The 22,490-nt window shown below is 40.5% G+C and overlaps 1 protein-coding gene across 26 annotated transcripts in view; it reads left to right on the plus strand.

Moving 5' to 3' along the window:
- Positions 1–2,245: 2,245 nt before the first annotated feature.
- Positions 2,246–22,490, plus strand: part of PHF21A (PHD finger protein 21A) — a 195,707-nt gene continuing 175,462 nt past the window's right edge. For 16 of the 26 annotated variants that reach the window (XR_002732298.3, XR_002732299.3, XM_026454081.2 and 13 more), the window contains exon 1: positions 2,246–2,760. The gene's annotated coding sequence lies outside the window, so the exon portion shown is untranslated. Of the gene's footprint in view, positions 2,761–3,382; positions 3,972–4,736; positions 4,756–4,907; positions 4,968–5,612; positions 5,806–17,340; positions 17,365–22,490 lie in introns of those variants that run through there. The other 10 variants (XM_026454076.1, XM_026454079.1, XM_023215748.2 and 7 more) reach the window with 9 other exon arrangements.

The following is a 22,490-nucleotide window of genomic DNA, read 5'->3' on the forward strand; positions in this document are numbered from 1 at the left end:
AGACCCCCTCCCTCATTTTAAATACATTACAGTTAGCTCTAGATGGTAAAGCTGGGTCTTACTACCCACCTGTCCTCCCGTTATTCATCTTGACTGCGTTATGGGTTTAGTTTCACAACATTATATAAGTTCATCCAGGCTTCCTGAATCATTTATAGGAATTTTCATTTTCACTCTCAAACTCTGACACTTTCTCTGCTGTGAATTTTTTTAACATAAAGCAGAGACTACTAAATGGCCTACACATGTACCATAAAGTCTGTATTTTATTTTTTTTAAAATCAGAATTCTTAAAAATTGCTTTTTCTTGAGAAACTAAACTTAATTTTGCAGGTCACAAAAGTAAAAAAATACCTTCATATCCAATGATCTCAAAGCACCTCTGGTGAAAACACATAACAAGGTAAAGAACGTCTATTTTTAAATACTATTTCTTGAAGGAAATATTATTTAATGGAAAAGATGTGACTAGTAAAGTCCAAGGCTATTTCTGGTTCTGCGAATGACTCACTTTGACTTTGGGCAAATCATCTCCCCACTGTTGCTCTTTATCTGCAAAAACTGGACTTCATGCCTATGGGAGTTGCATGGCTAATCAATGCCTGGAAAATGCGTAGTGGCAGATGCTACAAAAGTGCTGAGCCTTAAAAACAAAACCACCCCCACCCCCCCCATTTGTATTCAGTTGAGGTTGGGGTTTATTGTTATTTGACATTCGAAGGCCAACACTATGTTAAGTCCAGCGTGCTGCACAGAACAGATATCACTGTCCAGTAGGGATTTTTTTTTAATCTACTATTTTTTACTTTTAAAAAATTTACTGTGGTTGGGGGTTTAGAATCCGGTAATACATCCATGCAAAAACGTTAAGCTTCAAGTTGAAAACTATCGATTCGAAAATCTAAATAAACCCCCTCCAAAAAAAAAAAAACCAGGCCCTCCCCCGCCCCACCAAGAAATCTCTCAAAACAAGAATTCTTCTGATGTTTTTCTCCTCTCTGCAGTTCTCCATGTTACAGTCCTTGGAGGTAGAATAGGCATAAAATACTTTCACTAATAAAATATGACAAACCGCCGGATTATACGTGGCCGATTCCCAGTGATTGCCCTGCTACACAAAGCAGAAAAGTAAATGCCATCATCCCCCTTAGAACAAAAGAACTTAGGAATAAAAAACATGGAGAGGGGGGAGAAAGCAGCAATAAATAAAGGTGAGCGAAGGCCCCCGTCCCCCGCCCCTCCCGGCAGCGAGTGCTGGACTAAGTACTGCTAATAAAGTGGTTCAAGGGTAGTTATTTGGAAAGGGGGCGGGGTGGCGAGGGGAGGGAGCGGGCGAGCGCCGGCCGGGGATTGCATGTTGCATTCGACTTGAGGTTGCATCTTTCTCCTGTTGCCTGGACCACGCTCCCCCATTGCAGTGCTTCCCCATCGCTTCTCCTCGCTCCTGCCCCTCACGGCTTCCCCCCACCCCCTTCAAACTGCTGTTGCACTGGAGGGAGTTGGGGCCGCTCCGGAGCCTCTTTGCAGCTCCCGCCGGCGGGAGGGGGGGAGTTGGGCTCGGGCCGCGGAGTTGGGGGGGCCGCCGCGGGCTCCGGCCTCGCCTCGGCTGCGGCTGCACGGGAGCCGAGCTGCGGCGCTGCACGGGCCCGGGATTGCGGCGGCCCCGGAGTTTGGCCGCCTTCGCCGCCGCTCGGTGCTCGGCCCCATCACGGCCGCCGCCGCCGCTGCACTGGAGTTTGGCTGCCGCTGCCCTACTTCACTCTAGTTTAGTTTCACTCACTTTACATCCGGGTTTTTTCCCTAGGCAATGGGCGCCGCAGCACACCCCGTTCCTTAGGCAAAGTGAAATAAATTCGCCGCACCGACACGTCAAGTAGTCCGCCCGCCCGAGCGCCGCCGCGGGCCCCCGTCGCCCCCCCTGCCGCCGCCCCACCGCCCCCGGTGGGGGGACCCGAGCGTCCCAGGAGCCGCGGGCCGAGGCGCGGGGGCCCGGGCCGGCCGCCGTACCACTCCGCCCGGCGGCCCCCTCCCTCCCCGCCGCGGCCCGCTCTCCCCCGGCGCCTCCTCTCCCCTTGCCCTCGTCCCCGCTTTCCCAGCCCCAGTCCCCCTCGCCCGGCTCTCGGGAGCGGCGGGGGCGCGCACGGCGGCGGCGGCGGCGGGCCGGCGGGGCCGCGCGGCGGGCTCCCGCGCGGGCGAGTGTGTCTGGGCCTGGGCGGAGGGATCCCCGGGCTGAGGCGGCGGAGGTGCTGCGGCCCGGGGCCGGGTGGTGAATGGGCTGGTGGTGCTCGCTGCTGCTGCTGAGAGGAGGAGGAGGAGGATGAAGAGTTGGGCTTGTTTGTCTCCCACAGTTTCTCTCCTGCTGCTCTGATTCCCCCCTCCCGATTCCGGCCCGGGGCCTGTGTGTGTCCCTCCTGGAGGAGGAGGAGGATCCAGTTCCTCCCCCCAACCCCCTCCTCCCCACCCCCCCTTGCCTGGGGAAGAGGAGGAAAGAAACAGCCCAGAGAGAGAGAGAGTGAGTGAGAGAGAGAGGAGAGGAGAGGAGGAGGAGGAGGAGGGAGAAGGGAACAACCTACCATCTTAACACACTAATATCTAAAAAGTGCGAGAGGCCCAGAGCAGCAGCAGAAGCAGCAGCAGCAGCTCCAGCTTCTTCCCTCCCTCCCCATGAAGAAGAGTTCCCTCCTCCTCCTCCTCCTGCTTCTCCTGCTCAGAGTTCCTGCCTCCAGCTGCCAGGGGGGACAGCCAGCCAGCAGCAGGAGGGTGCAGTATCCCAGCTTTTCCATTCTCTCTTCTCCTCACTCTCCTCTCTCTCTTTTTTTCTGGAGTAGCTCTATTTCCCCTCCCTCCCCCTTCCCCCTCTGCCTCTCTCCTCTCTCCCTCTGTCTTGTCGCTCGTGTTTGTCTCTGGGAGGATCAGGGGCTGCCTGCTTGGAGTTTGTTGTGGGGGGAGGTAGGGGGAGGGAAGGGGTGTGTGGGAGGGAGGAAGGAAAGGGGGGTGTTCTCGTCAGGACCCCTCAGTCAACTTGAGATTTGAGCAATAACTTCCCCTTCGGGGCGCCCCCCTGCGTGCCCTTCCCATACCTCCCCCCCCGAAAAAAAGACAATGGGAAAACCTTGGCTCCCCCCTCCTCCCCTCTGCCCTCCACCCCTCCCCAGGATAAATTGGAAGTAAGTTTATGAGCAGCCTCGGGAGCCTGGGCGCAGAGTGCAGGGCCGGAGCGGGTGACAGAGGCGGCGTGCCGGGGGCGGCGGGGAGGGGGCGTCACATTGTCCCGGCGGGGGGCCGGCCGGGGGCTGCGGGCGGGGGCGGGGGGCACGGAGCTTCGCCCGCCCCCCTCGGCTGTCCTTCGGCCCGGGGAAGGTAGCTGGGGCTCCTCCATCCCCCCCACCCCACCCCGGGATGCTGTCGGGGGGAAGTTTTTATTATGATTATTTATTTAATTAAAAATTTTTTTTTGGAAAACCATCTTGTTTGGTGACTGAGGGATCCGGTTTAAAAAAAAAAAAGCTGCGGCTGCTGACGCTGCCGGGCCCGAGTGTGTGTGTTTGTGTATGTGTGTGTGTGAGTGTGTTGGTGCATTTGTCTTGGGTGGCCGGAGCAGCGTTGGGGAAATTCCGCTTATTCTTCTTCTTCTGCAACTTGTTATTCCGGAGAGTCTTCCTGCACCCCTCACCCCGGGGCCGGCCCTCTCGCATTCGCCCCCGCCGCCGGCGGCTGCGGGGCGCCCCCGGGACCCTGAGCGGGCCGGGGCGGACAGGCCGCTCCGAGAGGGGCCGCGGCCGCCCCTCCCCCGCCCGCGCCCCCGCCGGGGGGAGGGGCGCGCGGAGTGGGACTCTTTCCGTTTGGTCCAGCCCCGTCGTGCACGCAGTTCCCAACACTTCTCGTCATCCTCTCTTTGGTCTCTTTATTCTGCTGAGCGGTGCTGTTAGGATTTCTTTTTTTTTTTTTTCCCCCTGACCACGTTCGCGATGGTGGGTAGCAGCAAGGTGGCCCTGGTAGGGGAGGGGTTGGTATCGAGATTGGGCACCGGGGGAGAACGCCTTCTTTCAACTTTGTCTGTGGCTTGCACCCCCGGAGAAGGCCACAGGCCGGTTGTGGGGTGCAGATGTGCCGAGAGTGATTTCTAAGTAGTTGAGTTGTTGTGATGAGGGTACGACTGCTAATGGTCGGCAGGTTTTGTTTTCATTGGTGAATCTGGTGTCATCATATTCCGGTCATATGTTGAAATATTCTTTGTTTAGGTCTGGAAGTAGAGGATCTCACTCTGCACGTCCACATTGTGTTGTTTTTAAAATGATGTCTCTGGGAGTATGGATTTCTAGAATTTGAAATCTGAGTGAAGGTCCGGGCATGTGTGGGCCTCATCACCTGGCCTTGACAGTGAACTTTGTGGCTGTGTTTCGGATTTCAAAGATTTGCCCCATAGCTGAGGAACGAGTTGTGCATTTTTGCTAATAGTCGGTGTCAGGAATGTAGATGCTTGAGCTGGGGAAGTTAGAGAGGGAAGAACGTTTATATATAAATAATGGATAGTTGAATATTAGAATCAGATTAATTGGGGCTGATGAAAGTTTTTTTTTTTTTTTTTTTTTAAAGCAGTTGTGCACCATGGGAAAGAAGTCTTTTCACAGGTTCACTTGATAGGGATTCTTTAAGGCGAGGGGTTGGAATTATCTCCTTTTTGAGAGGATTCTCACCAACATCTGTAGCTTTATTGACGGCCTGGTAAGGGTACTGAAACTGGGGCTAAACCATGTAAGCATACTTTTCAGTGTTTATGATATTTGTTTACATCTGGTGTTCACTCTAATTTAAGCAATAGAAATAAATAGGTCAGCTTTGCTTTTGGTCTTTGAAGACTGGCCTCCTCCTTCCTTCTTTAAGTTTCACAATTTACTTGGTTTACAGCATTGTTGGAAACTGTTACTACATTTTTACTGGAAATACTATTAATCATTTTAATTTTGGTAAGTTCCTTCTTATTCTCTTCTTCTGTCTTCACTTGTTTATGGAGTCTGTGTTGCGGGCTTAAAACTAGTTTATTTTAGGGGGTCATTAAAAATGTCTGAAAAATACGTTTGCAAATCCCAGTACCTATCTTTTCATAGAAAAGAGGAAATTTTGTGTGCAGTTATGCTAATGCTTGTAAAAAAATTTCTGTACTTAAAATGTTTGTAGATGTACAACTATCCTTAAGTGAAGAGCATAGTAGTAGTGCACAAAGTTCTCAAAACACAAACATCTGGCTAACATGTTACAAATATTCCAGGGGCTTTTTTTTTTTTTTTTTTTTTTTTGTTAACATCAGACTTTTGCTTTTGGTAACATAATGGTATTTGCAGTTTGACTGGCATTGCTTGGCTGCCCGTAATAAAGTTTTCTGCTTGGGTGCTATTGAAGACTTTTTAACTTAGTTTTTAGATAATTTTGCAGGCTGTATTTAAGCATGTTTTATTTTGGACTCAGACAAGTCTTTGTGGAACTGGAGGAGCTGGAGTAGTAATAGATGAAAAAGACACCTACCTGGGCTAAATTGTATTTTTAGAAGGTATAAGTGATGGATGGGGCCTATTTCTTTTAGCTTTGAAGGGTCCATCCTTTTTCCTATTTAGTCGTCTGGAAGGAGCTGCCTCTGAAATACTCTTCTTCTGCTTACATGAAGATCTCTAAATGCTATCCAGCAGGAGGTGCTACAGCAAGATAAAGGAAATTTGTGAATTTTGAGGGTCTTGCTACTTATTACAGCTCTACTTAGCTTCAGCTAAGCAACAGGATTAACACCTTAAAGTTCCAGAAAGATTTTGAGTAAGTCCATTTAAAAAATTCCATTCATACATTATGTTTGCTACTTGAAACTGAAGTCTGACTATACAAAGTAGATGTGTGATTGTGGATAGCTTAAGGATTCTGGGCCTAGGTACAGAGCACTGTTTAGAATTATTTTATTTGGAAGGGGAATTAGTCTTGTGTTGATGAGTAGGGTGTTGAGCACGTATTTTAAAAAAGTATTTGTAATTGTTATAAACAAAAGTAGTTGGTATGATTTAGGGCTTTAAGTCTTGTTATCATCCCTATAATAATACAAATAGGATATAGAGTAGTTGAGATTTTGGAAAGGGGGATAGTGTGTGGAAAAAAATTTAGACTTCTTGTAGTTTTTTCCCCTCGGATTTACGGACTGTGATTCTAATATAGATCAATTTTTAGGCACTCAGCTTTATAAATACATATGGTTGATGTACTTAAGTTAGCCTGCAAAGACTGAGACTCTTGAACTGTAAGTCAAGTTCTATCAGTGGTAGGTCATTGCTGATATAACAATAACTGCATAAAGATGAATATAGCTACTTTAACAGTTTCATAGCATTTATAGCACATGGTCCTTTGAAACTCTGTCAGTGTTAGGTGAATTGATTATCACTGGAAATATCATGCCACTGTGGTTGCTTGTAAAGTTTTGTGTCAAAATTTTAAAAATTTGGGGATGCTAGAAAGTTGATAAATCTGCTTTGAATTTTGTCTATTTTGTAGGCAAAATACTGTTTTCTCAGTAAGACCAAATGAGATAATACATATAAAAGTTCTTCGTAAGTGGTAAGAAAGCATGCAGATACTAAGTTGTTGAGATAGGTAACTAATTAATACATGGACAGAAGCTTCTGTCTTAAAATGCTAACTTTTTCCACATCAATTGAGAAAGTAATACATTTAAAGTACACTGGACACTATAAGTTTCTTTGTTTTTTTATTTTTTGAGACGGAGTCTCGCTCTGTTGCTCTGTTGCTCAGGCTGGAGTGCAATGGCATGATCTCGGCTCACTGCAACCTCTGCCTCCCAGGTTCAAGTGATTGTCCTGCCTCTCAGCCTCCTGAGTAGCTGTGATTACAGGTGTTCGCCACTATGCCCGGCTAAGTTTTGTATTTTGAGTAGAGACGGGGTTTCACCATGTTGGTCAGGCTGGTCTTGAACTCCTGACCGCAGGTGATCCACCTGCCTCAGCCTCCCAAAGTGCTGGGATTATAGGCATGAGGCACCGCGCCCAGCCTAAATTTATGTTTTTAAATACTGCTGTGGTTACCAAAAATGTCTTTGTTATAGTTTTGAAGCTGCTTTTGAAAAAATGCTGCCTAGTCAGTTTCCCATAATATATATATATAAAAAAAGAAGTCATTTTCCCTTTTGAAGATCCTGTGAATTGTATGTCCCCTGTTATAGTTTTTCTTCATTTCTCCATTGATGTGATGTGATAGTAGTTGATTTTAGTGAGTATGTAAGTTCCCTGATTCTTCTATAGACTCTTATTAACACAGAGTAACAGATGTCATGGTTAAAGTTTTGAATGTTTTGACTGACTCCGCTAACTTTCTGAAAAATTCCTACTGCCTAAAGCTTTCAAGCTTGTTTCACAGTGAAAAAGATGTATATCTGTATGTGTTAGTATTAGGTATATGTGGCTATATCATTTTTGTTTTTCTATTTTAGAAGGATGCACGAGGAAATGACTACTCAAATCTAGAGGAGTGCACTGAAATATTTTTGTGTAAAAATAACCCAAAAGTTTAAAGCCTGGAGTTTCAGCTTTCTTATAAACTCTGCTCACAAATTTGGAATAGAAACATTTTAAAGTAAAATATAGATAATTAGGGACCCTGTGTTTGTGAGCTTATCAAAAGGCATATAGTATCTTAAATTTTAGAAGTGACTGTTCTTTTGAAATTGCCCCCTTTAGAAAGTAAATATAGAAACTTGTTTCTGTGAAGGGTGAGAAAAACACTTAACTGTTTAGAGAAAAATGAAACCTCTCAGGGTGTTATTAACTTTTTCATCCTATAGACAGTGAATAGTAAAGCTCTCTGTGAAGACATACTGAAGTTAAGGTTGTATTGATGTGCTTTTAAATTTTGTATTCTTAGTATTTTATTGCTGAAGGCTTTTGTATTTAATTACTATTCAAAGAGAGAAGGGAAGGAATTAAAGTTTTAGGTCTCTGACCTTTGATGGAATTCTTTTATATTTATATCTATAACTGATTTCTTGAAACATGTTTGAATTTTCATATTATTTTGTGCTGGGAAATGTTAATGATTTATGTTGACTTCTCAGGAACTTTTGTACATGGGCTTTTTTTGTAGGCCTAATAATTCTTTAGAAGCATAGTAATACATTTTGATCACATTAATTTTCTCAGGTGTATATTTTTACTGCTTTGCGATTTTTTAAAAAAGATAATATGTTGACACTGCATTAAATTTATTGTAGATAATTATTTCTTAAATAGCATATGTTTTCTACTTTGGATGTTTGTGTGTATATGTAGCCATACTATTTTGTAGGCTTTCGTGTAATTCTTATATGTGTGTTAAATTTTTGAATCTTTTGTGAAAATGTTGAAGTAGACTTTTATGAATAACTTTTCTATTACTTGTCCATCAATTCAGTCTTAAAATTACGGTGAACTCTTCCCTTTTAGAAATTATATGTGAGGTTCAGCCATCCTTTGGACTCTTCTAAAGCAACTTGCTTACACTAGACTTGTGTGACAATTTGAATACTCCTCCACTTCTCCCTTCTAGTACCCTGCAAGTCTCTCGCCTCTCCCTGCCTTAAAAAAAATAAATAAATGAAAAAGACTTTGGTGAAAATTCCTCAGTTGAAGGCAACTATTCTTTTCTATACTTTGGAATCAGTTACAGAAATGTTTTCTGCTTTTTTAAGTAGTCTCAAGAAAGTGAACCAGTATGGAGGAGATAGGAAGGGGATGAGGCCTAACAGGTTGATGATCTAGGTTTTATTTTGACTCTGTTTGTGGGCCTAGGGGGAAAAAAATAACTTAAACACAGAAGCCAAAAAGATGGGTTTTGTTTTATTGTTTTGGCTGCATTGAGAATACAAACTGTCAGTACTTGAGGAGAAGGAGCAGCAGAAAGGAATTGATTTTTTTTTTTCTGCTGCAGATCCAAGTATTGTTAACCATGTGCCTCTCCAAAGCGACATACTTACAAATCAAACAGTAGTTGATTCTTTCACTCAATTAACAGTCAGAACCCTAAATTGTGTGTTTTTTTTAAAATTTAAATAAGTACCCCAAACTTTGGGGTAATGACAATAATTTCCTGGTACAAGTGGGTGATAGTAACCATGGCAACTGCTATCTCTGGCCTTATGGACAATATGTTGTATTGATGAAGCTTCAAATCCTTTATAGTAGCCCGTCACTTTTATGGTGAAATGTAGTAGCATGTGTTGCAGATGATTTTTAGCTGGATTGCGTTAAATTTGTGTGCCAGCTTATCTTTCCTTGTTAGGAATTTCTTGGACTATATTCCAAAACATGTTTGTGAAGGTGCTGTTGCCTGAAAATAACCCACCACCTGTGTTAGGCCTCCTGATGCAGATTGCACTTAGTTCTTTCCCAGCCTCCTTCCACAGTCTTGCAGAAAATAGGAGGGTGTGTAGCAACTGTATATATGTAAATTCCAGCTCAAACCTCTCAGCTTGTGTTTGGACGTATTACTGATAGCTTAAAAAAATCTTTTGTGTTTTCAGAAGAGGTCAGTGGATGAGAGAAGTGGGCTTGTAGTTGAGTACTGTTTTTCTAAGTGTTCTTTCTAGAAGCGTGTGTGTGTGTGTGTGTGTAGGGAATTAGAGGTGAGGAATGGAGGGCATAAATACTGAGTAAGGACTTAACAAAAGCAGAACTTCAGCATTTTTTGTTTGTTTTTGTGATGGTGTGTGTGCATATTACTATAAAAATTATTTCCTGTTGGGCAATATTAGAATATGGGAAATGTTTGCTTCTGAGAATTTTCTTCAAGAAAAATTATTTATAAAATATATCTTGAATAATTGTTAAAAGGCAACCTGTTAAAGCAATTAAGCTTTTTTTTTTTTTGAAATGGAGTCTCCACTGTCACCAGGCTGGAGTATAGTGGCACGATCTCAGCTCACTGCAACCTCTACCTCCCAGGTTCAAGTGATTCTCCTGCCTCAGCCTCCCGAGTAGCTGGGACTACAGGCGCTGGCCACCACGCCCAGCTAATTTTTGTATTTTTAGTAGAGAGGGTTTCATTTCACCATGTTGGCCAGGATGGTCTTGCTCTCTTGACCTTGTAATCTGCCAGCCTCAGCCTCCTGAAGTGTTGGGATTACAAGCGTGAACCACCGTGACCAGTCAGAACAACTAAACTTTTTTGTGGAGGAGGATTAGAGAGTGTTGAAATGGATCCATTCAAACTTTAAAAAACTGTTTCAAAAATTATATTTTTTATTACATCAAGTCTTTTTGCTTTTTAAGCATTTTTTCTTTGCTTCGCCTACGTAAGATTTTTCTAATGTGAAAATGTTGATCTAAATATTGATACTTTTTCCAGTGTGTGCTAGAGAAACTGTGGGCCACAGCAGAGAACATACAAATTTGATCTAAATTTGATTAGACCCTGATAATAAGATACAGTCAAATTGTGCTAGATAGTTCAGACTTTCTTGAAACTTGCTGTGATAACGTGGTTTACTTACTACAAGTCCCAGTATGCATTGCAGTTTTTGCTTAACTTCAGATTGGAGCACTGCATTCTGGGACCTGTAGTTGATTTCAACAGTACGGAAAACCCTTCCCTCTAGTCTACTCCATTTTATACACAGCCTCCCAGGCCTCTAAGAACTTTCTGCTAAGTAGTTTGATTACTAATATTATGATTATTATACTGCTCAAATTCTAAAGTGAGTCTTCAGAAACAACCTAGTGTTTTAGTTTACCTTAGATTAGTTGATTGTATTTTTTATCAGATACTATGAGGTTTACACACAAAATAATATATTGAAAACTTGATTTAGCAGATGTAAATTATTCTTATGCATGTGGTGATACAGGTCTCTTTATAATTATGGCATCGTTGATTGCTAGTGTGGGCATGAGAAGCCTCTTATTATCAAGACTGATCTATACGCTGTTCCTTTTTTTTTTTTTAAATGGGGATAGTTATTCCGTAAAGTTGGATGGAAGGTTTTTTGTGCCAGTATTTAATTTCAGAGTTCTGTGATTCTTCTGTAATAACTGTCAACATCTTGAATATCAGTACTCTTTAGCTGGAATTCCTGAAAATAAATGTGGTTTTAGTGTAAATTTAATACTTGAAGAGGTAGTCTGAGGCAGAGAAAGAGGTGAGATGTCTTTAATAATTTGTTTATATTTTTATTTGAAAAATTTAAATTTTTTTCGAGGATTCTACTTTAATTTTGTTAACTAATATCAGAGGGTTGTTGCAGAGATTAATTGTTAAAATCTATGACAGTGCCTAGCACAGAGCTTGACACATAATAAGGGCTCAGTAAACGTTTAGAATTAGCAGCAGCAGCAGTAGTAGTAGTAGTACTTACTGTTATTTTAAAAAATAGCACGCTTCACATTTTTTTCCTCTCTTTTTACAATATAATTTGATCAGAAGCCCAGGCTGTTCTAAGACCTTGAGATTCTTGGCTTATGATAATGATGTGGCAAATTCCTGAGAATGTTTTTGCAGTGTGTAAAATGTCCTTGCACCTCAGTTTCTCCCTAAGTGATGTAGGCCTCCGAAAGGACTATCACACCAGCAGCTGAATATTTTGACTGGTATTCAGCTCTGCCTGTCTAGTACTCGTTGCATCTATACCGCAAGCCTTTGGTTGACTTCAGAAAGCTCAAAAGATAATGAAAATTTATTTGTTTACGATGTTTGCACTGGTAGAATATCCAAACTAGTTGATTAAGGAAAATAAGATGCTGCAAAATGCCCCTTGTGTTATAGTGTATGTAACCCTGGAAAAATTCTGTTGTGTTTAGAAGCATGTACCAATCTATCACTGTAATTCACAGTATTATAGGATTGATGTATTGGAGACCAGTAAGCAGCCCCAGAAAGAAAGTGTAGTTTCAAAAAATCTTTTTTTTTTTTTTTTTTTTTTTTTTGAGACGGAGTCTTGCTCTGTCGCCCAGGCTGGAGTGCAGTGGCTGGATCTCAGCTCACTGCAAGCTCCGCCTCCCGGGTTTACGCCATTCTCCTGCCTCAGCCTCCAGAGTAGCTGGGACTACAGGCGCCCGCCACCTCGCCCGGCTAGTTTTTTGTATTTTTAGTAGAGACGGGGTTTCACCATGTTAGCCAGGATGGTCTCGATCTCCTGACCTCGTGATCCGCCTGTCTCGGCCTCCCAAAGTGCTGGGATTACAGGCTTGAGCCACCGCGCCCGGCCCAAAAAATCTTAATTCTTTACGTTAATTTTCTCTTTTAGGACACTGACTTCTTTTAGGCTCTTGAACTTATAGGATAGTTTTACTTGCATGGCTGGTCCCTTTTGGCTGTTTGAGAAGGGAAAGGAATGCCTGAGGATATTGGAAAATGTAAGCTAAGCATAAGCTGCAATGTATATGTCTTAGTTTGAATGTATGCAGAAGCAGGGCAGTGCTTTTCTTACTTGCTTAGCCAGTATCTTATTCCAGCTTTTTCTCTTGCAAGGAGTTCTTAGAATATTGTTGCTGAGGGCTACCATGTTTATTTAAGAAAACTCTGCCTTTAGTTTTGTTTGTTTATTTATTTATTTATTTGAGATGGAGTCTTGCTCTGTTGGCCAGGCTGGATATGGAGTGCAGTGGCACGGTATTGGCTCACTGCAACCTCTGCCTCCCAGGTTCAAGCAATTCTCGTGCCTCAACCTCTTGAGCAACTGGAATTACAGGCATGCACCACCATGCCTGGCTAATTGTTGTATTCTTAGTAAAGACGGGGTGTCACCATGTTGGCCAGGCTGGTCTCTAACTCTTGGCCTCAAGTTATCTGCCCACCTCGGCCTCCCAAAGTGCTGGGATTATAGGAGTGAGCCACCACACCCAGCCCAAGTAATATTTTTTAAAGTATTTGTTTATATAGCAGACCAATCCACTGTAATAATACTAGCCTCCACCTGACATAGTTGTGATTTAAAATTTGTTAATATGGCCAGGCATGGTGGCTCAGCGCCTGTAATCCCAGCTCTTTGGTAGGCCAAGGCAGGTGGATTACCTGAGGTCAAGAGTGTGAGACCAGCCTGGCCAACATGGCAAAACCCCATCTCTACTAAAAATAGAAAATTAGCTGGGCGTGGAGGCAGGTGCCTGTAATCCCAGCCACTCGGGAGGCTGAGGCAGGAGAATCGCTTGAACCCATAAGGTGGAGGTTGCAGTGAGCTGAGATTGTGCCATTGCACTCCAGCCTGGGAGACAGAGCAACACTACATCTCAAAAAAAAAAAAAAAAAAAAAGTTAATATGTAGATTAGACATTAAATAGATTCTTTAGATGTGTCCAAAATGTATGGAATCTGGTCTGATATGGTTCTACTTTATAAGCTGTTTTATTTATATTATATCAATTTGTCTTTTCAAGACCTAATATTGAAATAAATTCAGCAGTTACAAAGGAGTTAATACAAAGGGTTAAATATAAGGAGAATAGTCCTTGGTGTTAATGGGCCGATACAGAAAATATCAGATTTGGAGGAATTCTCATTCCATATTTTTATCATTATGGTACCCATGTGATTACTGAAATACTAAAGTTGGAAATCAGGAGAGAAAATAAGGGGAGTAAAACTGGGCAACCATGTGGATTCAGTGTAGAGACCTTTGACACACCTAAATTATTGAGCAGTTTTCTTTTTTAATGAAATGTCCCAGGCCAGTATAAAGGAATGTGATGTTGCGATGATGTCAGAAGACTTGGCCTTAAGTATACTCCTGTCACTTAGTTGTACACTCTTGGGAAATTCATCCTTGCTGGGCTTTAGTGGTAAAATGGGGATAATAATAAGGACCTGCTTCACTATGATATTAAAAGGATTAGATAATACTCATGAATGTACTTTATATTACTAAAGTTATATATGTAAATTGAATTTTTAATCAGCAGTAAGGGGCTGGGTTTTAAGATATTTGTCTATATCATGTTAATAATATTAATATTATACAATTTTAAATAATGAGTCAGAACCAAAAAATTAGTGATCTACCCTGCTCACAATAGACCAGTTCTTTTTTTTTTTGACACGGAGTCTTGCCCTGTTGCCCAGGCTAGAGTGCAGGGGGGCCATCTCGGCTCACTGCAACCACTGCCTCCTAGGTTCAAGTGATTCTCCTTCCTCAGCCTTCCCGAGTAGCTGGGACTACAGGCGTGTGCCACCACACACGGCTAATTTTTGTATTTTCAGTAGAGACAGGGTTTTACCATGTTGGCTAGACTGGTCTCTAACTCCTGATCTCAAGTGACCCACCTGCCTCAGCTTCCCAAAGTGCTGGGATTATAGGCCTGAACCACCACGCCTGGCCCAATAGACAAGTTCTTGACATGTGTTTACGTGTGTGTTTATGGTGTAGTTCTTAACAACATACACATTGATACATATGTGTGTATATTATAAATATAAATGTGCTGGTATGTTGTCATGGGAATGAAAAATTTTAACTATGAACTTTAGTGTTTTAAAAATTTTATTTTATTAACTATACAAATTTTATGTGTTAATATACAAACTTACAAAAATATATTTGTGTTTGGAGAAGTGACATAACACACATTTTGGAGAAATGACATAGATTTTAAATGTTTGACAAGTTGTGAACGGTTTTTGTACGTTAGGTTTATCTGTTGTCATCAATAATACAGAGTGTTTATTATGTATAGTGCTAAGCCTTTTTCCACGTAGGATCTCATTTAGTTTTAATCCTCACAGCAATATTCTGAGGATTTACTATTATTATCCTACCTCCATTTTACAAATGAGGAAGTAGAGGTTTCCCTGAGATCACATAGGTAACAAGTGATACAACCTGGATTCAAGCCCAGGTTTGATTCCTGAGCCCTTGCTCTTAAATGTCCAAAATGCTGTGCTATGGCCGGGCGCGGTGGCTCAAGCCTGTAATCCCAGCACTTTGGGAGGCCGAGACGGGCGGATCACGAGGTCAGGAGATCGAGACCATCCTGGCTAACACGGTGAAACCCCGTCTCTACTAAAAAATACAAAAAACTAGCTGGGCGATTTGGCGGGCGCCTGTAGTCCCAGCTACTCGGGAGGCTGAGGCAGGAGAATGGCCTAAACCTAGGAGGCGGAGCTTGCAGTGAGCTGAGATCCGGCCATTGCACTCCAGCCTGGGCGGCAGAGCGAGACTCCGTCTCAAAAAAAAAAAAAAAAAAAAAAAAAAAAAAAAAAAAATGCTGTGCTAAATTGTGTAATTCCCATGGAAACCTAGAAATGAATTACTAAAGAAGTTTTCAATTTACTGAAATGGCCACAGCTACGATGTATCATTTTGAGGCTATTTCCTGTTGATTTTGGTTGGGTTAGGTTGAATAGTTTGAAAGTAGTAAACATTGGAATGGGATGGAAATAAGGACATTTGGGACAGTGCCTGCTTTGTTCATCCGTGTATATCCATTGCCAAGCATAGTGTGTAGCATGGGGTGGGGTCTAATAGCTGTTTCTTCAAAGTTTGGAAGTTGGGCACTTTATAAAGCACAGTGTAAGTTAGTTTAATACATTTTTAATAGGTGCAAATGGTTTACATTCACTATTTCAGTCAGTCCTTACATAACTATCAACGTTTTAGAGTGTTAGATAAGTGTCCTTTCAAGAAATACAAAAGCTGTGCATCTAAGTTAGAAAGTCATTCTAGCAATATAGATATGTATAAAGTAGAAAATTAGTCATTCCGTTCCCATCCTACTTTTAAACTTTTTCTGTGCATTTACATATGTATTTTATATATATATGCACACACACACATTTTTAAAGAAGTTTAATTATACCATAATACTCTTTCAAAGTTTACTTTTTTCCAGGTGACTATTTAAAAAACTTGTTTATTTTTGAAAATAGGGCTCATGTGGGAAGTGGGAGTAAGGTTGGAGGAAGAGAGGTGGGTAAGATTTATACATTAAAATTCCAAACCTAATGCCCTAGATTGATTGTACCTCAGGCTTTAGGAAATGGTCATTGTTATTTTTAAAACTTAAAAAAAAATCAATTTAAAATGACAACATTGTTTTCTGTCCTGTATAAGTAATTTAAGAGGCATCATTTCTGAATTAAATTATTCTAGTTTATTCTGGTAGCTACTTATAAAGAGAGAAATTGTGTTTTCAGATAACATTTAAAAAAAAACTGGTAGTCTCTCTTCTTGGTTGTTAGGACACATTTATTTCACATTTACAAAGTAAAGTAGGTAAGAATTTGGGCAAACCTGTAAAAAAGAAAAAAGAAAAAATGTTAAATAGGATTTTAAAACCAAGATAATACATGTAATATTTTAATTAATAGAAACTCAGACTAGTACTACTTAATCAGCATAAAGATACCCTGCATAGGAATTAGTCCTGGTCCTCACAACTTCATGTGAGTAGTGTGGGCTGACCTCATCCCCATCACCTATCCCTACTCACTCAACCACTACCAAATGCTATGCTGGTAACTCAGGACTTTTTAAAGCAGTTAAAAAAAAAAAAGTTATTTGAGTGCTGTTCATTTTTTCTGGCATTATATTTAGAAATGCATACTAAAGGCCTTATAATCTACATTAAGTAAAACTCTCTTGATTCCAGCTTTGAGAGTTTTAACTTGTTGCTAAGATTATTAGTCATAATTCACCTTCGTAATTTTTAAATTAAAAAATGTTACTACACAGGTAATAAAAAGTTTTTCTTATAGAAGTTTTTTAAAAAGCCTTTCTATTCCTAGAATACACTCCTTGCATCTAAGGTGCTTTATGCTTTTTTAGATCCACGAAGTGCTGAAGCCTTGCCTTAAAATTCTAAGAATTGGACCTGGTAGAATGTAGCAGTTTATTGAAACTATAGAGTAATCAGCGTTTTTTGCAAGCCAAGTTTAGTTTTTCTCATTGGTAGCATTCATAAATGTGCTTTTCCTTTTGAGTGGCTCAGACCATGCCCTACAGAGTATTTTATTCTTGTTCATTATAGTCTAATAGTGTACAGAGGGCTCAATTAATGTTAAGGATGGTGAAACTAAGAGACAAGAATTTGACTAAGTTAGTGGTAGAGCCTAGTTTTTCTTTTTTATTCTAGACTCAGTCATCTTGGCCAGTAGTCTCTAAACTTTAAAAAATTATGGTTACCAGTTAAATGTATGATAGTCTAAACTAGTGTTTTATGTATGTTATCAAACGTACAGGAAAGTTGAATTTTTTGAAAGGATGAGATTTTAAAATATAAATTGTAATAATTTCTTCCCAGTGGCTCCCTTCCTCAGGGTACCCACACCCACTTGGAGACGAGTGCTGAAGATAGGCCATTCTTCTTGCAGAAGAGGCAGCCGTGGGGACAGCTGGAGGACAGTTGGTAAAAGGTGTGGGACTTTTAAGTTGGAGTGATCTTTTGCAGCTTTTTAATTTTAAAGAAACAGCCTTTCTTTCTGTGAAAGGCTGAAAGATTGAAAGTATAGGCCTGGAGAGAGGTGAGCTTTAAAAGACAGAAATATAAACCTTATTTGTTTTCCTCAGAGTTGACCAAAAGGGAAAGGGCTGCCTGCCCTGATAGCTTCTACTCCCATTGAGATGGCAGTGCCTTTTTCTGTTGTTAGGCAGTTTATAGAACGCAGGATAGCTTGGTAAGCGTCTTCTCTGTGCCTGATGTGACGTAACATTGTGGAGTATGCAGCATGCATGTTAAGTGCAAGTGGTTGTGTTTGGCTTGTTGCTGCAGCATTTTTGAAGATGTCTTAAAAAGCAATTATCAGTGGATGGAGTTGGGTATGTGCAAGTTATTGAAATCATCATTCTTCAAGACCCAACTTTGTAACTTGAATTATTCTATTTAGTATTTGTTTACTTCCCCCAACCCCCAACACCTCAGAGCAGAATTCTTTTTCTGAAAGGAACAGATGCCGTTAACTTATCAGGACTTGATACTAAAAAGCCTACAAAAATCTTTGTGCTGTTTATTTTCTTTATTTAATCTATATGCAAAACATATTGTAATTATTGCTGTGAGAGAGTTTTAAGCTGATGGTTCCCCCACCCACCCTTTTGTGCTCAGGGGAGATAGATTAGGAATGCCAAATTGACAAGTTGGTATAAAGAAATAATGACCATTGAAATAAAACAGGAGTTCAAATAAAAAGCAAATCAGATACAAATGTAGAATGAAAATATCTTTTAGTAAAATGTTAGCATGCTGTACTTGGAACAGATGCCACATTAATTCAAAAGAGAGCCCAGAAAATGTGGCAACTTTACGATGTCAATGGAGGGAGCTGCAATAGTTCCTGTTTTCATTGTGTCAGGTTCTCAGTACCTTTAGGTCCAGTCCTGTTCCTTATATTTATTTTCTGTATGTTACATGTTAATATACAGATATTAAATCCATGCCTAATACTTTTATTTGTGTAATTAAATACATTGTCATGCTATTAGATATTAGTATAAAAAGCCCAATAACTTATACTGCAACAGTCACGTTTTTTTGTTTTAAATACGCCTATCAGGATATTTGGAATCTGAAGCAAAAATTCTTTACATCTTTCAAGGCACTTTTATGATAAGAAGGTAGTCTAAGAATTGAGTCAAAGAGGCCTACTGCTTTTTACATGTAAAATTTGGACAAGTTACAAAATTATGAGAATTTTGCTTTTTTCTCATTTAAATTTGTAGTTATCATTGGACATTTGTTATGATTTTTAAGTAGCTTAGACTCATTCATTCCTTTTGTGTGTGTGTGTTTTTTTATGGTGTTTGGGAAGAAGAAGGGGTGATGGAAGTGTACTGTACACACTGGGATATTTTCAGAGTGACATTCATTTTATAGAAGATTGCACAGGGACATCTCTGAATTGCCCATTTCTTGCAGTTCCTGGTTAGTGTGGGTCTGAGTGTGGAGAAAGGTGGGCTGGGGGCTCTTAACCAGATTTACAGTGTGCTACTTCCTGAGTCGTGCAATGATCTAATCATCGGGGGCATATCCTGTGTGCCTGTAAAGACGTCTGGTGCACATGCTTAGAAAAGCACTACTAGTTTTCTCTCAGTGAAGCTTACAATTTAGTAATTTGGTGAAAAGGTTAAAAGTTTTGTTTTCGTGTAATTCAAGTGAAGGGGAGTTTATAGCGTGTTGATAGAGCACAGAGGTTAAGATGTTGGTGCAGGAGCCACTTTGCATGGGCCCAAATCCTAGCTTTGCCATGTATTAGCTTAGACTGTGTCCAAATGACTTCCTGCTCTGTGCCTCTGCCTCAGTTTCTTCACCTGTAAAATTTGAATAAAATGAAGTGGTTATGAGGAATAAGTGAATTAATATATAAACTAGTAGAAGTGCCTGACACATAGTAAGTACTAAATACATGGTACTTAAGCTTAGTTTTCTGCCCCTTTCTTCTCTTCTCAAGGATTCAGACAAGTGTTAAGATAAGAGCCTGAGCTTTGGCGTCTGACCCCAGTATTTGAATCTCAGTATAACCACTTAAAGTTTAATGTTTGACCTTGGACTAATTATTTAAGCTCACTCCAATAAAGAGGTATCACATACATACTGCATACTACTGTGCTGGTCACTGGGACTTCAGTTTCTTCATCTGTGATATAGAGACAGTAATACCAACCTCCTAGGGTTCATGTGATGATAAAATGAGGAAATCTTGAGACACTCGATCGTGATAGCTGCTCTTATCATTATTATTGTTATTATTACAGTCCAACTAAAAGTTTATGGGAAAAGAGTAAATACGGAACAATTTAGCTGGAGAGGTTTTTTCCTCCCTTGAAATGCATGATGTGAAAGAGTATGGATGATAAAAGTGTTATCTAATGAGTTCTTATTTTTGAATACCTCTGGGAAAAAATAGAAAATACATGGGAGTATGTCAGTTTTAACAGAGCCTGCTAAATATTTTAGGGGATTTAATGTTTATTAAAGCCCATAGTGATAAAAGCTTTTCTTTTTTTTTCTCAACTGCTGGTGAGGCCAGCACCAAGATATTGATGCAGTTTATCGTAGGTATCTTAGAATCAAGTTTGTAGTAGACTACGCATTATAACTCTGAAGTCTTAAATACTCAATAGCTGGGCAGTCTGCTGGGTCCGACAAATTGTGTGTATTTAACCCTTGAAAACTCATGCCTGAGTGTAACAACTAATGGAAACAATTGTAGAACCTCAGAGATATAAAAGTGGCATACAAATGCTTTCTAATAATGATGGGCACAGTTTATTTGCTTTTTGATTTTGGGCATTTTGCCTTTGTGACTTTTCCTCTCATTTGGTGCCTGATGTTTTCTTATGGTAATTGTTATTTTCTTTCTATATTTAATTGTCATAAGCTACCTATATTGAGCCTGGAAACTGAGCCTGAGAACAAATTGATTATGAGAAAAGGTACAATGATCTCCTCAGATTTGAGGGGTTTTAGGGTAAATAATTGAGTTAATATATCCATTAGAATGTATGTATGTATCTCTCTTATAAGTGAAACCAGTAATTGAGGTAAGGGGAAAGATCATTAAGTGTAAAATATAATTAACTTTACTCATTCACTACTGATTAGGATCTGAATGTTTTTGGTCTTTGATCCTTGATACGTTTTTTTCTGTGATTCAACAAAAGTATTTGTAATAGCTTACCAAAACATTCTGAATATGGTATATGTTACCCTTAGCAAGAATTTAAGTTAAAGTAGCATAATGGCTCCTATTAACTTTTTGTTCTCACTAACCCAGCTGTACCATTTGATAAAGGTCTAGTAGGTAAAGAGGTGTATTTACTATAGGTGAATTGGTGTATATTTTATTTTGTCCCTGTTCCTAAAACATTGTATCTGCTTTCTAAGGAGAAATTACAACCAGTTTTTTAAAAAATAAAGTGTTGTACTTTGACTCAATAAGTATTTTTAAAACTAAGCAATTTTATAGTGGGTTGTATAGTTTTCTTTCAGTTAAATAATTGTAATCTTATTTTGCAATAGAGTGGCCAGTAAGTAAAGCATTATAGTTTTAAAATTAGCGTAACAAATATATAGTATTAAGTTTACTTTAGCTCTTTGCAGAATCTGTACAAATTGCTTCACTTGGTTGAATGGAATTGTGGAAAGTTTAGAAGTACATTTTATTTTGATAAATATGTGTTAGAAAGAGATTCTACAAGCGTTTGGGGGTTGAGTTAAAGAATTATACAGTTTTGAAAATCAGTTTGTCCTTGCTTAATTTGTAAAAAATGGTGCGGTATGTGATGGGGGTGCAGTCCCATTTCAGCTCTGCAGGACCCTGTCCAGCCAGTGGTGCTCCTGTGTAGAGATGTCACCGGTGATTGCCCAGACTCCCTCAGTTGCCTTTCCTCTCCCACTTCTCTGCTTACTCTCTCGATGGTCTCTTCTCCGTCCCCTGCCTGTTGTTCATCCTACCCTTCAAACCACCACTGTTTTATTTCTATTTCTCTTAAAAACAAAACACCATTGTAATTATTAGTTTTTAAACAGGGAGATACTGAGCTATTATCAAAACCTTAAGCTTTAACAGTTTGTGGGGACACCCCGACTTTGGGCCCTCAGCTGGAATTTGGAGAATAGATAGCTTAAAATCACTTGCACAGTAACTGAATATTTGTAAAATACTTTATATCTGGACTAAGGGAGAGAATAGAAAAATACCTTTTTACCTCAGAAATTGCTGTATTTTCTGGTTGTGGGTGAGATAGAGGCAAAGTTGAGGAAGAGGTAGGCATGTTACTTAACTAAAATAAGCATTAATTTATTAGATTGCTCTCTAGTCTCATGGACCTAATTAGAGAATAAAATGGAAATTTTGGTGTTGTGAATTGCTAAAATATTTTGATTTATTAATTGAGAAGACTACTTTCTTGATTTATAAATACAAAATATGATGATGGTGCTTTATTGTATATTGATCTTTTACATTTCATTGGTTGATAGTTGCAAAGTAGCAGACCCTTTCCTTTTTAGATTTCTCCTAGTGGTTTTAAATTATTAACGTAATTGGTTGGTAAGAAAAGTAAAACTTGGAAATTAATTACGGTTACATGTTAAGTTAATGTCTATGCTGGTTTTAAAATCAGTAGCTTCTGGTCGGGTGTAGTGGCTCATGCCTGTAATCCCAGCACTTTAGGAGGCTGAGGCTGGTGTATCACTTGAGCTCAGGAGTTTGAGACCAGCACGGGGACGGGCGTGGTGGCTCACGCCTGTAATCCCAGCTTTTTGGGAGGCCGAGGCGGGTGGATCACGTGGTCAGGAGTTTGAGACCATCATGGCCAACATGGTGAAACCTTGTCTCTACTAAAAATACAAAAATTAGCTGGGCGTGGTGGCACATGCCTGTAATCCCAGCTACTCAGGAGGCTGAGGCAGGAGAATCGCTTGAACCCAGGAATCGGAAGTTGTAGTGAGCTGAGATCGCGCCACTGCTTCCAGCCTGGCAACAGAACGAGACTCCGTCTTAAAAAAAAAAAAAAAAAAAAAAAAAAAAAAAAAGAGAGA

This window comes from Piliocolobus tephrosceles, chromosome 13, assembly GCF_002776525.5.
Source record: "Piliocolobus tephrosceles isolate RC106 chromosome 13, ASM277652v3, whole genome shotgun sequence".
NCBI lineage: Eukaryota > Metazoa > Chordata > Mammalia > Primates > Cercopithecidae > Piliocolobus > Piliocolobus tephrosceles.